The 15,449-nt window shown below is 44.8% G+C and overlaps 1 protein-coding gene across 1 annotated transcript in view; it reads left to right on the top strand.

Moving 5' to 3' along the window:
- Positions 1-15,449, top strand: part of LOC145401115 (uncharacterized) — a 273,880-nt gene that overhangs the window by 220,183 nt on the left and 38,248 nt on the right. The gene's annotated exons all lie outside the window — the stretch shown is intronic.

Here is a 15,449-nt window from a genome sequence, read left to right as displayed (position 1 = left end):
TTTTTATTTTTGTGTGTTTGACGATGCTTGCTCAGCCACTCCACCTGTTGAAAGACGCCCACGACTCTTCATTAAGGTAAGTTTTCCCCGCTGGCGTTTATGCACATCGTATCCCAGAGCCATCCCTTTACTTTTTTTTTATGCAAGGAAGAAAGAACCAAAGGCAAGAAGGGCTTAACAATTATTCCCTCAAAAAAAGAAAAAAAAAGAATAAAATTAAATAACCGAGAGAAGTTCGATTTGCCATAAGCCGAAGGAAATACAGAGGAGTATGAACATCCCCCCAAAATCGTCTTTCATTAGCATTTGAAAACATATAATTTAATGGGCTTAATTTTCATGGTGTTGTGAGTTGTTCAAGTGCAAGAAATAATTAAACTCTAATACTGAAGTGTGTATATTTATGAAGATATGGTAAACACGGCTTCAGTATGTGGGTGTTTTAATTTCTTCAGTAAAGGATATAGATAAATTCTTGGTTATTTTATCGGAATATACTGTGACACTGTGTATTTGATGCGGTGAGGAAATTTCCATATATAGGACAGTGCATAGATTTTTTTCCCACTAACTGGCATTTTCATCAGGTTTGAGAGAGAGAGAGAGAGAGAGAGAGAGAGAGAGAGAGAGGGGGGGGGGGTAGTAATTTCGTGATATTTTGAGTGGCAGTTCATCCAATGGTCGACAAAATGTGACAGAAACTAGGGTCAAAAAATTCCATTCACCTCTTCAGTGTCAGAATTTATATTACCTCTTCTTGCCACTTTCAGACGATTGTATTCAGTTTAGGGGAGACTTTTTAGTATTAGTCTCTCTCTCTCTCTCTCTCTTCTACTTTATTCTTGCCCTCTCCAGACGATTTTAGTGGAAACACTTCGAAGTACTTGGGGTGGGAAAGAGAGGGAGGAGAGAGAGAGAGAGAGAGAGAGAGAGAGAGAGAGAGAGAGAGAGAGAAGGGGGGGAGAGGTTGAAGCGAGCGAGCACCTCTGGCTGATGTGAAGGCCAGACACCCCAGCAGCTGATTTTGCAATAAGGGAGGCAGGGCAGGGTAGGGCCGCCCTGTGTGGATCCCTCGTCATGTGGCAAGGCTCACAGGGCAGGGGGGGAAGGGAGGAGCAAGAGGCGTAAGGGTAGAGGGCACGAGGGGAACACTGAGGGTAGGATTGGGCAGGATGGGGCAAGGAAGGGGACAGGAGGCTTAGAAATAGGGGTCACCGGAGAGGCATTGAAGGTAGGATAGAGGTAAGGAATGCAAGGGTAAGGTTACTGGTACCTGTCTGGCTGTACAAAGGCATAGAAAGTAGGGAAGGATCAAAGTCTTTGAGACTGGGGCATTGGTTGACTCTACAGTGGGACAGAGCAAGAGGTATAGGTAGCAGACAGATAGGTAGATTAGGTCAGGGCTAAGGGATGTATGGTAGAGAGCAGGAGGGACATAGAGAGAGGGTCATGCGGTAGATTAAGAGGATGGGATATAGGCCAGGATAGGGCAGGGCAGGGTGGGGTATTGCTCGACTGGATAGGGTAGGGTAGGGTCGGGCAGGGCAGAATGGGGTAGGGTAGGGCAGGCTGAATGTAAGGTCACTGGGCGGCCAAGGAAGATACGCTTGGTTAATATTCATGAAAAATCTTAACTAAGTTTAATATGACGGAAATAGTTTTGCATCCACTTATTTCGTCATTTTGTTATTCACCTTAGTTACGTTGTGAAGCGTTTTGTAGCTGTGTTAGTGGCGATAAATGTGTGAACAAGAAATCTTAAGCACAAGCTGAACTCAAGAAAGGTTTTAAAATCAAAACTTGGTAGGGTATAGGAGAATCACAAGGCCTAAGGAGACGTTTTGGGGGAGGGTATATTAGTTCTGCACTTTATGGCTGATTGAAACTTACCTGCACGTATTTAATTCTGGCTAGAGTCAGGAGATTTTGTTCAGCTTTTGAGAGACTCTTAGGTTTTGAAGAGTTAAGAATGAGATAGATAGGTCAGGTTACTCTGAGTTAACTTAGGTCGGAGTGGGTTAGGGAAGGTTAGATGAGATGAGGTTGAGTTTAGTTTGATGCGGATAAACTGGGTGAAGAGTGATAGATTAGAAAATAACGAGTAGGGCGTGGTTAGGCTGAGTTAGTTTAGCTAGGACTGGGTTAAGGTAGGCAGGACGAGGTAATGTAACTGGTTTGACTGGGGGAGACTGGACTTATTAACATCAGATTAGAACAGATGAAGTTGAGATGAGATTAGTGTTGTTTGGCTGGGTTGAAGTAGACTGGTGATTTGTTAGAAAGCCACAGAACAGCAGCAGAATTAGACATCACAACATAAGTAGGACTTTAGGGTAAACACACACTAGTTAGTATGTCCTAGATAGGCATTTAGGCCAGACTTGTAGTTTAGCTTGTGACGGGATAAACTTGCAAAGAATGTTATAAGCAAAGATAAGTTGTATGCAAACAAAATTGTATAATGGCATAGATAAAGACGTATAAGGGAGAACTGAACTTTAGCAAAATCTCTAAGTTGAAATGTGTTATGGAATTATAGACACTGAAAGAAGCTTATACGACCATAAACGTTGTAGGATAACAAACAGGTTTTTAAGGAATCTTGAGGCTGTATCTGATTTGTTTTTACCTAACGGAACTGGGCCACTGTCACAGCTTGGTTGCATCAAAGTCGATGAGCCTTAAGTATGAGCCAGAAATGAATCTCTTTGGGCCCCAGGCACATCGACCGTCTAATCTGACTGCACTTGGGCATCGATTGTGCTGTAAGGATCTTTGTCAGGTTAGAACGAATGAGAGAGAGAGGGAGAGGGAGAGCGCAGGTTAGGCCTGTATGGGTAGGCACACCTAGGCTGGGGGCCCTAGCCGGCCACTTGGGGACGCCAGATAGGAAGGCATTTGGCGGGGCGGTAAGGCTTCACTGGGCTGGTGCTAACACTACTTCTCAACCCCTGAGATTTGGGGGCGTATTTTGAGTGGATTAGGAGATTTCGTAACAACTCTTCCATAGCGATTTATTCTGCACAAACGTCTCAATATCCTCTTGGATGTTACCAACGCAAACTACGGTGCTGTTGTAAAGATAAAAGTGAATGCTGAGGTGTAATATGCCTAATAAATCGCTTAGGAAGAGGAGTTAGTGGACTATGGCAAGGCAGAAGGTCCCTGTCTCTCATCAGCAGTCACTGTTACTACTCTGCCACCCAACATTTTTAATCTGTCATATTCACTTTCAACATATTCTATCTACCCAGACTCCTTAATCCCAGAAGGGGTGGCCACAGACAAATCACCCCCATGTTATTGTTTCTCCGTCATCAGGCTGCACTTTCCCGAACTCACACCCGTCTCACTCATATACCTCTCCACCCCATCCCCCCATATTCACCCATCCATTTAATCTCTTTGACTTTATTCGCCCATTGTGCACCCATTCGTCTGTGTACCCGTTAATCCAGTCATACCCACCTTCTTCTCTACCTTCCTGTCTACTTATCGTCCCAACTACCCAACTGCATACCTACCCACTCAACTATCCTCAAACAAACCTACCTACCAACTTAACCACGTACCTAACTGCCTAACCTAATCAACTTTCTCACCTTTCTACCTACCTGCCTGATAATGAGGGTGTGTGAGTGAGTGTGTGAGTGTGAGTTGTGATGAGGCAGAGTAGTATCAGTAAGTACATCAGTCCTCACCACCACTACCCCAGCCCACATGTCCATCACTACCCTCACCTCATCTTCTTGCTCACTCTCTCATTCTCGATAGATAGATAGACAGATAATGCTTTGCTTTCGTGTTCGTCTAAAACTTCTGTAATAACGCAGTAAATCATTTTCTAAAGGTCAGACCAGCCAATACTAACTGGTGTGGTCTGTATCCATTTTGCCAGCCCTTCCCCTCCTTCACTTTCTTATATTTTCCTCCCCACACCCTTCTTTTACTCCCTCCCTTCATTTTCTTTCCCTCCGTGCCTTTATTCTCACTCCCTCCGTCCACTTCTTTCACCATCCTTCCTCCACATCTCTGTCCTCACTTCCCCCCATCCCTCTGTCCCTCCCTCCCTCTTCTCAACAGCCTTCCCTCGCTCCCTCCTTCCCTCCCCCCCAATTTCCACTCGTCACCTCCTCGTCTCCTCTCCTCACCTCCCTCTCTCTCCAAGTTCTCAACACTATTACTTACAACTTCTCATTCCCTCCCCTTCCTCGCCCTATTCTTCCTCACCTCCTTCTCCACTTCCCTTCTTTCTCTTTCTCCGTCCCTCCTTCCCGATTTTCCTTACCTCAGCTCCTCTCCTCTTTCACTCTCCCCTTTCCTTCCCCCTTTCTCTCACATCTTCACCCTTCTTCCCCTTCCTGACCCTTCCCCCTCCTTGGGGGAGGCCTTTCTGCTTTCCTATCCTTGTCTTTGACAGATAGAATACTTACGGGTAGTTTTTACCTATCCTGTAACAAACAGCCTCAAAAGGACCAACAGGTGTATTGCAGTGTGCAATTCTTTGTATTCCTTTGTACTACTTTTACTCTCAATGCCCCCCTTCCTCTGTCTCCTCTCATCTCTCTCCCTACCTCCATTCCCCCCCTCCTCTTACCCTTCCCCCTTCCTCTCCTCACACCTCTTTCCCTCCCTCTTCTTCCCTCTACCCCTCCCCTTTCCTCTTCTCTCCTCATGCCCCCCTCTCACTCCCCCCACCCCTCACTCACTTGACAGACCCCCAAGTGTCAATTTGAGGGGAGAGGAAGAGACGGACAGGCCTCTCTCTCTCTCTCTCTCTCTCCCTCTCTCCGTCTGCACATGCCTTTCCTTTCAAGCCATTCACTGCCTATCCTACCCAGGCATACAATGCCCTGTGGACCTATCCTCTCAAGTCTTGTCCTTAATCTGTACTGTCATGTCCTACCCTAACCTAATCTGTTTTACCCTACCCTGCCTTGCCCTGCCCTGACTTAAATTACTTTGCTTTATCTTACCCAATTTTAATCTGTCCTTCTTAATCTACCCCACACTACTCGACCCTACCTTTCTTCCATCACCTGTCCTGCCTCCTACTCCTCCCTACCCTGCCCTACACTACCTCAGCCCACCCTACCCTATCCAGCCCTATCTAATCTACTCTACCCCTCCCTGACCATTCTTCCATCTGTCACCACCAATTTGATTCCTCACTCCAGTCTTCCTCCCATTTTTCTCCCTCTCTCCCTCCCTCCTCTCCTCATTCCTTCCCCCCCCCCCGTTTCCTTCTTCCCCTCTTGTTTCCTCCCTCCTTGTGTCCTCCCTCCTCATTCTCCCTCCTTTTTCTTGTCTTCCTCCCTCCTTTTCTTTCTTCCCCCCTTCCTGCCAATCTCCCTCCCACTTTTTTCCCTTCCTCCTACATGCTCAGCGTCACCCCCTCCTTCCTTTCGCCCGTCTTCCTTTTTCCTTTTCCCTCTTTCTCCTCCTTCGTCTTCCCACTTTCCCCTTCCCTCTCTCCCATCCTTCTTGCTGGCCTCGTTCCCTTACCCTCTCTCTACCCCTTTTCCCCCTCACCCTCTTCATTTCTCTCCCTCCTTCCTGCTCCTCCTCCCTCCCCTTTCCTTGTTTCCCATTCTCTGCCCTCATCTTCCCCTACCATCCCTTTTTCCCCTCATCTCTTCCTCCCTACTTCTTCCTCACCCTTTTTCCCCCTTTTCTCTCTCCACCTCCCCCTCTTCCCCCCACTTGTCGCTAGCAGTCGTCTCTCCCTCACCGCCCTGTCGTGGTCTGATCATATCGTTACACATCACCTTCACCATCACCTCACCACCGCACATTTTTACACATTTTACACATTTTTACATCAGTTTTAATTTCTTTTAAATTTCCAGCCCAGACCTGAAGGTGGAAAGTTATTTTTGTCCTGTCATTAAAATCTACTTTTGTATTTTCGATAATTTTTTTGAGTAATTTTGATACCCTGGTCATATTCCAGGTGGCACTGGAGACTTCGTAACGCCTGTTCCTTAGTGGGTTATTTTTTATCTTCTACCGTAGTTTCTGTTGCAAAACGTTAACATTGAAACTTATAATTCCGCCTCCCCCCTTTCCCTCGAGGTGTAAGAACCCGAGACTCGGCTATCACAATCCAGTACATTTAAGGGTAGATGGCCACCTTGCTTCCCTCAATGGTGCTAGTGAGGGACACCTTCGCGTGGTGACACCTATATGACCGGGCGGAGGATCTGTACGGTCATACATATGTCCCTCACCTCCCTCCCTGTCCCCTGAGGGAGGCTGGTGGACTACTGAGGAGTACAACTTAACCCTGGAGTCCAATAGATTCGCATCTAGATGATCCTCGGGTTGCAGGTACTATTACTACTGCTGCTGCTGCTGGTAACCTTTCTGAATATCGAACGTAGGCAAAACCATCACTCCGACTGGGACGTTCTTAACACCAGCCCATGAGTATACAGTATTAAATATCGACACTGCCCTCATTAGTAACATGCAAGGGGATTAGGAAGCTCTTAAGTGCAAAATATGCCTCTGATGATAAGGCGTTTCGAAATTTCCGAAGCCAGTTAGAAATACGTCTCTGTGTCCGTTTCCGAGCTTAGTGTAACTTGGCCCTAAGAGATGCGTCACCGCCAGTGGAGCGAAATGCGCGGTGTTGAGTTGCATGTACACTTTGCGCATCGCTCTAACCCTTTGCTACGAGGGGTGGCAGGCGGCAGTTAATTCTTTGGCGACGAATTACTTATTTTGCTTTCTGTCACAGCCGCCATTAGATGATTTTGGTATGCTCAAGAGAAACCTGGAGCCCTCAAAGAGTATTAAGTTATATATATCGTATTCAGTTTTTTGGAGGAAAATAATGATTATTGTATTTTGCCACTACCTTACCCTCGACGATTTTTTTTTTTTTTTATCATATTTCAACGGAGCCAGAATGTTGAAGATTACTGCGGTGATATTTAAGATTTTTTGTAAGCCCATTCGTAAAAAATCCATTATTTTTTTTATAATTATTCATGCTTATTGCTACCAGACACTTCACAGCCATAAAGAAGAATACTGAACGTGTAGCGTAGAGAGAAAGAGAGAGAGAGAGAGAGAGAAAGAGAGAGAGAGAGAGAGAGAGAGAGAGAGCAAAAAAAGTGTGAAAAAAAAGAGAAGCCAAACCCTGACTCCCTTTCTCAACCGCTGCAGCTGGCCCAACACACCACCAGCTGAAGCAGAGATACACAGACCACACAGACCCTACGAGCCTTACTACGTGGGCAGAGGGGAGGAGGGAGCAAAAGCTGTTAGAGAGAGAGAGAGAGAGAGAGAGAGAGAGAGCGCACAGTCCTTTCAGCTGTCATACACATAAGTACTCTAGTACCTACTGTATATCACACACACACACACACACACACACACACACACACACACACACACACACACACACGGACCAGGAAGTAGGGTGGGAATGCTGGCGTCTGTGTGTATGTATAAATGTTTGTATGTATGAATGTTGAGTGCTTTTGTATGTATGTTTTTGTGTGTGTACTGTATTTATGTTTGTTGAGAATGCAAAACGTGTGTGTGTGTGTGTGTGTGTGTGTGTGTGTGTGTGTGTGTGTGTGTGTGTGTGTGTGTGTGTGTGTGTGTATGCTGATCCTAGTGCTGTACAAGGTCTGTGCTCACTCCCCCCGTCTCACTGCTGTTCTTTGCTGACGTTATAGGTGCTGATGTGAAGATGATACTAAGTCACTGTTTTTCTCTGTCCTCTTCCTTATAGCAGTCCCTCTACCCCCCCCATCTCTCTCTCTCTCTCTCTCTCTCTCTCTCTCTCTCTCTCTCTCTCTCTCTCTCAGTACTTTACTATCTCTGTCATAAATGTCTTAACGCAAATTATTTGTTTATATTAGACAGGACCATCTAGCAAGGCGCGTAAATTCTGTCCAGTTTGTGTATCCTTGTAATATACATTCTCTCTCTCTCTCTCTCTCTCTCTCTCTCTCTCATGCGTGCTCAGTTTTCATTCTGTTGTTTATGGATTTTCTTCCTTGCTTGTACGGCTGGTATTTCAGACACATGGTGATCTGAGAGAGAGAGAGAGAGAGAGAGAGAGAGAGAGAGAGAGAGAGAGAGAGAGAGAGAGAGAAGGGGGGGGATGCAGGGGAAAGGAGAGAGGAAGAACAATTTGGCCTGGTTGTTGAGAGAGAGAGAGAGAGAGAGAGAGAGAGAGAGAGAGAGAGAGAGAGAGAGAGTAATTATAATACTGAGTACATTCAGGTCACGAGATGGAGAGATACAGTGCATGAAATTAGAGTATTATTTCATTAAGAGTACATGTAATTCGTTTCGTACCCCATTAAGGTGGTGAGCAGGTAGGTAGGTAGTAGGCAGGTACGTTGGTAGACAGGTAAATAAAAAAAGATTATTTGCAGGTAAGTAGGTAGGCAGGTAGGTTGATAGGTAGGTAGGTAGGTAGGTAGGTTAGTAAAGATGATTTGCCAGTAGGTAGGTAGACAGGTAAGTAGAGAAAATTACTTGGAGATTGGTAGGTAGGTATGTAGGTTGGTCCATAGGCTGGAGGTAGGCAGGTAAAAAGATTATTTCTGGATTGATAGGTAGGTAGGTATGTAAGTAGGTAGGTTGGATGGTCGGAAGTAGGTATGTATTTGATTTGGTAAGCAGGTTGTCAGGTAAGTAGAGTGGTAAGTAGATACGTAGAGAGGAGATTTATGTGGCAGGCTAAAAGAAAGAAAGGCATTAAGGAAGGTAGGTAGTTAAGATGACAGGGCGGCAGGTATAAAAGATAAATAGGTAGTTCAGTAGTTGTGTAAGTAGGTAGGTAAAGTAGAGAGGTAGGTAAGTTGGTCCTCTAGTTAAAAATTGATAGGTAAGTACCCAGACAGGTAAGTAAATTATAAGGTAGAGGACAGAGAAAAGTGTCGTGTAGAGTAGCAGAGTATAAGTAACCAGGAAGCATTGGAGAGAGAGAGAGAGAGGGGGGAAAGGAGAGAGAGGGAATGGAAGAAACGGAGTGAGAGGGAGAGGGAAGAGAAAGAGAAAGTGGGAAGAGGAGAGGAAAAAATAGAGGAATGAATGGAGAGAGACTGGAGAAGAGGAGAGGAAGGAACGGAGGGAGCGAGGGAGTAGGAAGAGGGGAGAGGGAGGGAAGAGTTCATAGGAAGTGACCCTTTCCTCCCTCGTCCTCCGTCCCTATCTCCCCTCCCTCCACGCTTCCCTCACCACCCTCCCCACTTCCCTCACCACCCTCCCCTCTTCCTCCCGACCTCTCCTTCCCCTCCCCTCTCTCCCCTCTCCTTTCCTTGTCTTCCCTCTCCTTCCCATTCCACTCTTCTCTCCTGTTCGTTCCTATTCCTCCCATCCCTTCCAAACTTCTCTCCATTCCCTCCACTTCTTTCACTCTTCAACATCTTCCTCCTTTCTTTCCTTCCTCATCTTTCCTATTTGTTTTCTTTTGCTTCCTCTTCCCCCCCCCCTTCTCTCTCTCTCTCTCTCTCTCTCTCTCTCTCTCTCTCTCTCTCTCTCTCTCTCTCTCTCCTTTTCTCCACCTCACCTCTCCCATTCCTTCCTTCCTTCCCTTTTTCCCTTTCTCCCTTCCTTCCTGTATTTCTCTCCATTTTTTCTTTCCTTTGTGTCCCATCCTATACTCACTTCTTTTCTCCTTTGTTTTCTTCTTTCTCTCTCTCTTTCTTTATCCCCTCTCCCTCCCCTCCCCTCCCCTCCCCTGCTATCCTCAACGACCGACGACTATGCCTTAATAACTTAACATCAATAATTGAACGAGGTAGCTAGCTGAGGGAGTTAGTAGGTAGGCAGAGAGGTAGGTAGGAATGTAGGAAAGGTATCGTGATTGGTAGGTATTAAGGTAGGGTGGTAGGTAAGCAGGTAGGTAAGTTGGTAGATAGGCAGGATGGGTGGTAGGGAGGGAAATATGAAAGGTAGGGTGGTTGGTAGGTAGCTTGGTAGGTAGGTAGGTAGGTAGGAAGAAAGGAAGAAGGAAAAAAAAATGGAGAGTTTGGGTGGAAGGTATGTAGGCAGATTGGTAAGTAGGAAGATAGTCTGCTAAATAGATAGGTAGATGTGCACGTAGATAGTAAGGAGGAAGGGAGAAGTGTTGGCTAATAGGCAGGTAGATCTTAAGTAAGTGGTTAGGTAGGTAGTTATGTAGGCAGAATCAGACACCTTGGCAGGAATATAGAGAATACCTGACCAGAAGCACATAAATTGAAGGTAGACATGGCGGGTGAAAGGACCTTGGTGGCAGGGTGAAGCAGGGCGAGGCAGGGTGATGGGTGAGGAGTGAGGTAGAGACAGACTTCTGGGTAAGGCAGGGTAGCGACAGGGCGAGACAGTAGAGCAGAGACAGGGTAAGGTTGGGTGTTGGGTGAGGCAGATTAATGGTCGTTGCAGGATGATGGGTGAAGCAGTGAAGCAGAGTGATGGTGAGAGGATGGTGGGTGAGGCAGGATGAGGCAGAGACAGGGTACAGAGAGACAGGATGCGGAAGATAGGTAGGCAAGTTTGAAAGCTGTTAGGCAGGCAGATGTGAGGGTAATAGGACAATTAATAGAACGTGTAAAGCTAGTGTGAGAGTTGGTAGTGTGGAAAGTGTGTAGTAGACAGGCATTGTGAGGTAGAGGGATAGGCAGGACGAGTAGACGGGTAGGGTGAGAGAATGAGACAGAGAGAAGTTGGAAAGCTTTGAGATAGAGAGGAAAGGCAAAGAGCTGGGCATATGTGAGATACAAGTTGTGTGTGTGTGTGTGTGTGTGTGTGAGAGAGAGAGAGAGAGAGAGAGAGGGGGGGGGTTAGCAGGTTAATTGGATGACAGGGAGGGCATGATGGGCTTCTGTCTACTGCACACACGCCCTCCCTCTACCCCCCTTTCCCTCTACTTCTCTGTCTACCCCTCTCCTCCCCCTACCTCCCTGTCTACCCTTCTCCTCCCTCCACCTCTCTCTCCCTCTGCTTCCCCCCCTCCCTCTGCCTCTCTCAGTCTACCTCCCTTCTCTCCCCTCCTCCTACCCCTTTCTTACTAGTATGATTTCCCTTTGCTTCTCTTCCTGTTCCCCCCCCCCCTCGTACTCTGATTTCTCTTCTCCTTTCTTCTCCCCTCTTCTCTTCCTTCTTTTCTCTCCCCTCACAGAGTCCTTCATTCATTCACCCTCCCTCCCTTCATTCATTCATTCATTCATTCCGTTTCCTCCTCCCTCCTTCCCGCTTTCCTTCCTCTCTCCTTCCCTTTTCCTTAGGCGTGGTGTCAGCACAGAAGCACGGTTTATAAGAAGGTAATCAGAACCGTAAGCCTGATATATTTTTTCTTAAGTAGTGAGGTCAGAGGGGCCAGAAGTAGGAAAAGTTTGTGAGAGGAAGAAAAAAAAAAATTTCTCTTGTTTATTTCTTAGTCTTGCAAGCTTACTTTTGGCCCTTTCATTCCTAAAGATCTTTGCTGGCTCTATATCCCTCTGTCTGTCTAGCCATATTTATTTTCCCATCTGTTTGTTTGTCTTTCTGTCTGTGTATCTGTCTGTCTGTTTGTTTATATCTATATGCCTGTCTGTCTACCTGTCTGTCCACCTATCTGTATCTGTTTACCATATCTCTTTATCTATCTGTTTATCACTACGCTTCTGTTCATCTCTCTGTCAGTATGCCTATCTGTTCATCTGCTAGCTCGCTGTTCACAAATTTACCTGCACTTTACCGGGATTTAACAAAAAGAAAGAAAAAGACTACTGAGGCTGTTAATGGAGGTAGTTTCTAATCCCTTTCCCACCAGCGTCTCCGATAAGGTGGCTAAAATAGCTTGGGGTTAGTCTGATAAAACTGAGAAGAATATACGGAAGAAGTTTAGAGATAAACAGAGGGAAAAGCCACCATCAGCTTTTTAGAGAGAGAGAGAGAGAGAGAGAACAATTATTTCTCCCTTGCATATTATGTCAGTTGTGTGTGTGTGTGTGTGTGTGTGTGTGTGTGTGTTTTAGAGTATGAGAAATAAAATCTTGAGAACATCATCTTTCACAGTCATTGTCAGTCTCTCTCTTCTTCTTTTTCGTCCTTCTACAGGGCCATCGTTACCATGTTATCAGTGCGTTTTCGTTTTATCTGTCCTCGTTTTTTCTTCCATTTAGTGTCAGAGTTCACACTCTTTTTATTCACATGTTTATTTTTAATGCACTGACTTTCTTACAATCATATTTCAAAGTTACATTCGTATTTTATCTCATTCTTCCAGTCACATTATTTTTTTCCCCCTCCCTCTCGATCAGTGTCTGTCAATATTACCTCTAGCAACGAAGACGGGGGTTGTGGTTTCATCCGTGTTTGTCTGTCTGTCTGCATGTGAACAAATATCTCAAAAACTCGTAATCGGATTACAATGAAATTGGTGGATAGGTGGGCAGTGGGTCAAGGAAGAGTTGAAAAGAGTTTGAGGTGGGTCTGAATCCGGATGCCAGAGTAAATCGTAAATTTTATTGGTGTTGGAGAAGGTATGTGTTGTGTGAGATTGTATAACAGGGCAGACGACGACCGTAGAATTGATAAACTTTGTGAGACCATTAAAGTATTCGTCTTGTAGGAAAGAGGAATTTCAGCGCTAAATCATAAGTTTTATTGTTGGTGGTGGACTCAAAGTAGTCTGTATTTTTTGTACTCGTTATATTTTTCTTTGCCTTTCTTGTGTTGTCATCTTATTTATGCATATATTTTATTTTGCTCTCTCATTCAGCATTTTATCTTTGTTTCATACTTGAACTTTTCATTTTAGTTTTAATCACAAATCGTTTTTGTTACTAAGTGGTTCTAGTGTACTTACAATTTCTTTATCCTCAGACATGGATTTTTTTTTTATTAATCTTTTTATCTCAATCAGTGTCAGTCTTGCTCTTTTTTACCCTTTTTTTTCGTATACGGTCTTTCTTGCGTTATGTTTTTGGTGAGGAAAAGTGTGGCGTTAATTGGGAACTTGGGGCCAAGTTTTTGATGAAGCTGAGGTTTTTATGAGAGAGAGAGAGAGAGAGAGAGAGAGAGAGAGAGAGAGAGAGAGAGAGGTGAAATTCTGTCAGAATAATGATAGATAAATTGATTGATCGATCGACAGGCACGTACGTAGGTAGAGAGAGGCTGGTAGATAGGTAGGTAGGTAGGTAGGTAGGTTGAGAGAGAGAGAGAGAGTGTGTGTGTGTGTGTGTGTGTGTGTGTGTGTGTGTGTGTGTGTACGTACGTACGTACGTTCCCGTTGCTGCTCACACAATCGACAGGTAGCTATCGACTTCATCTCTCTCTCTCTCTCTCTCTCTCTCTCTCTCTCTCTCTCTGTTATCATTATTATTATTATTGTTGTTGTTGTTGTTAGTAGTAGTAGTAGTAGTAGTAGTAGCAGCAGCAGCAGTATCATTATTGCACCAGTTTAACATCAGTCATCCCCTGATTTTCTGCCTTCGGATCATCTTCTTTAGTCTTTCATTAATCTTTGCTCTTTTAGCTCCCCACTCTCTCTCTCTCTCTCTCTCTCTCTCTCTCCTTCCTCTTCACTTAGTCACATTCACCTATCATTTCCCTTTCTCTTTCAACACCTATTTCGTCATCTTTTCGCTCTCCTTCATCATTTCCTCTCCTCTCTTCCTTGTTCATCATTGGTCTCTCTGTCTCCCCCTCCTCCTCTCCCTGCTTTCTTTCCTTTCTTCTTTCCTTCCGTTTCTTCCTTCCTTCCCCCTTTCATTCATTCATTCATTCATTCATCCATACATTCATTTATTCACTCGTTCCGTCCTTCCTTCCTTCCTTCCTTCCTTCACTCTTTCATTTCCTCTTCCCTCCCTTCCTTCTCTCCTTCTCACTTTCCTCCTCCGTCTCTCCCTCTTGCTTGCTCTTCCTCATTCCCAGCCTCCTCACCGTCAAACATGTAGTCAATACGGCCTCTTGACTATCTCGGCATCATGTGGACGCGCCGAACCAGCCACAAGTATTTTTTCAGTGGGATATTTACAACTTATTACACGAGTTTCCTTATTATTTACCCGCTGCGGGACTGAAGGGGGTGTTCTGTGGTCGATGCATGAAGGGTTAAGTAAAGATCTCCATGCGACGTGAATTGTACGGTTAATATTGTCGTAACATCATCAAACCAGCATGTATTTTTAGCAGCCGGATGTTCACTACTTATTACCCGAGTTTCAATGGGGATGCCTTTTGGTCGATGCATGAAAGATATCTAAGCAGACTTATTGATGCAGTAAGTATTGCAATGTACCCTTTTTCAGTTTGTCCTGTCTTGGCTTTTTTGTCCTGTTACAGCTAATTTCGCTTAAAGACAATGCTGTGATACATCGTTTCCATAGCACTTCTTTGTGACTAGCATCGCATTCTATTGTTAATCTATTCTTACAGTTCAGCATTCTGCAGTGAGAGATGCCAGTTTTAGGCCACGTTAGAGTACACGCGGTATAGCATTATCGAAAAATTGACAAGTATTTTTAGCAGCCGGATACTGTCACGCATTAACCGAGTTTCTTTATTACTTTCCCGCTACAACACTAAAGGAGCTTCTTTGTTCACCCGGCTGGAGTTGCAGGAGCATGAAAGGTTTCTGGGGGGATGTTATTATGCCAGTAACTAGTGTTGCCGCTCATGTTCCGGAAGTGAGTAAAGAAAAAAACTGCTGTTTTACCTTATGAATACGTTATATACGTATTCGTTTTTATTATTTACCCCCGTTTTATGATAATTTTCTTATTCTTGCGACAGTCTAAAGACGTCCTTCCAGTGTAGTAAAAACCCTTATTTCGACAAAGTTGATTCATCATTTTATCGACCTTTACGCACAAACCTTTATATATATATTGCTTCACGAAATTAGATTTTCCATGTATAATGTATAATTTTGGTGGGAGCAGGACAGGTGTGGCAGGTGTGAGTAGCATCGTACGAGACGTGTTGAAGCTGAGATGTTCACTGCATGTGGTCTTCATGAACTAAACATTGATTTAGCCAACCCACTACAACTTTCAGTGAAGCCTTCGCTACCACGACGTTTTCTTACTGTACCCTGACGACTTATTCAGCTTACGTGAGAGAACGAAATGCCAGGGTCCAGAGAATTGCGAAATACATGTCGTCGTCGTTATCGTCATCGTCCAAAAGGGCCTAATCACGTTCTGGTGTTCATTATTTCATCCGTGCTTACGTCACACAGTTTGATTGAGTTAAAGGCATATCATCTTTTGAGATATACTGAATGCCATATAAGAGAATACTAAGAAGTGTTATACAGATAGCTAAGGGCAGGGTTCTAATGGGCATCTCGAACCCACGAAAATCGTCCTTCGTATGACTTTGGGCATGTCTGTCACTTTTCCCCCGAACGCAGCATGAAAGGAAAATTATCCAGTACCAGAGAGACATACCAAAGCTTCTCTCGCCGTACGAATATGAGCCAGCAGAGGAAAGTGAGAAGGAAAGGT

This window comes from Coenobita brevimanus, chromosome 54, assembly GCF_032717465.1.
Source record: "Coenobita brevimanus isolate Jiangsu-jjx chromosome 54, ASM3271746v2, whole genome shotgun sequence".
Taxonomy (NCBI): Eukaryota; Metazoa; Arthropoda; class Malacostraca; order Decapoda; family Coenobitidae; genus Coenobita; species Coenobita brevimanus.
This window is presented reverse-complemented; position numbering and strand designations above follow the sequence as displayed.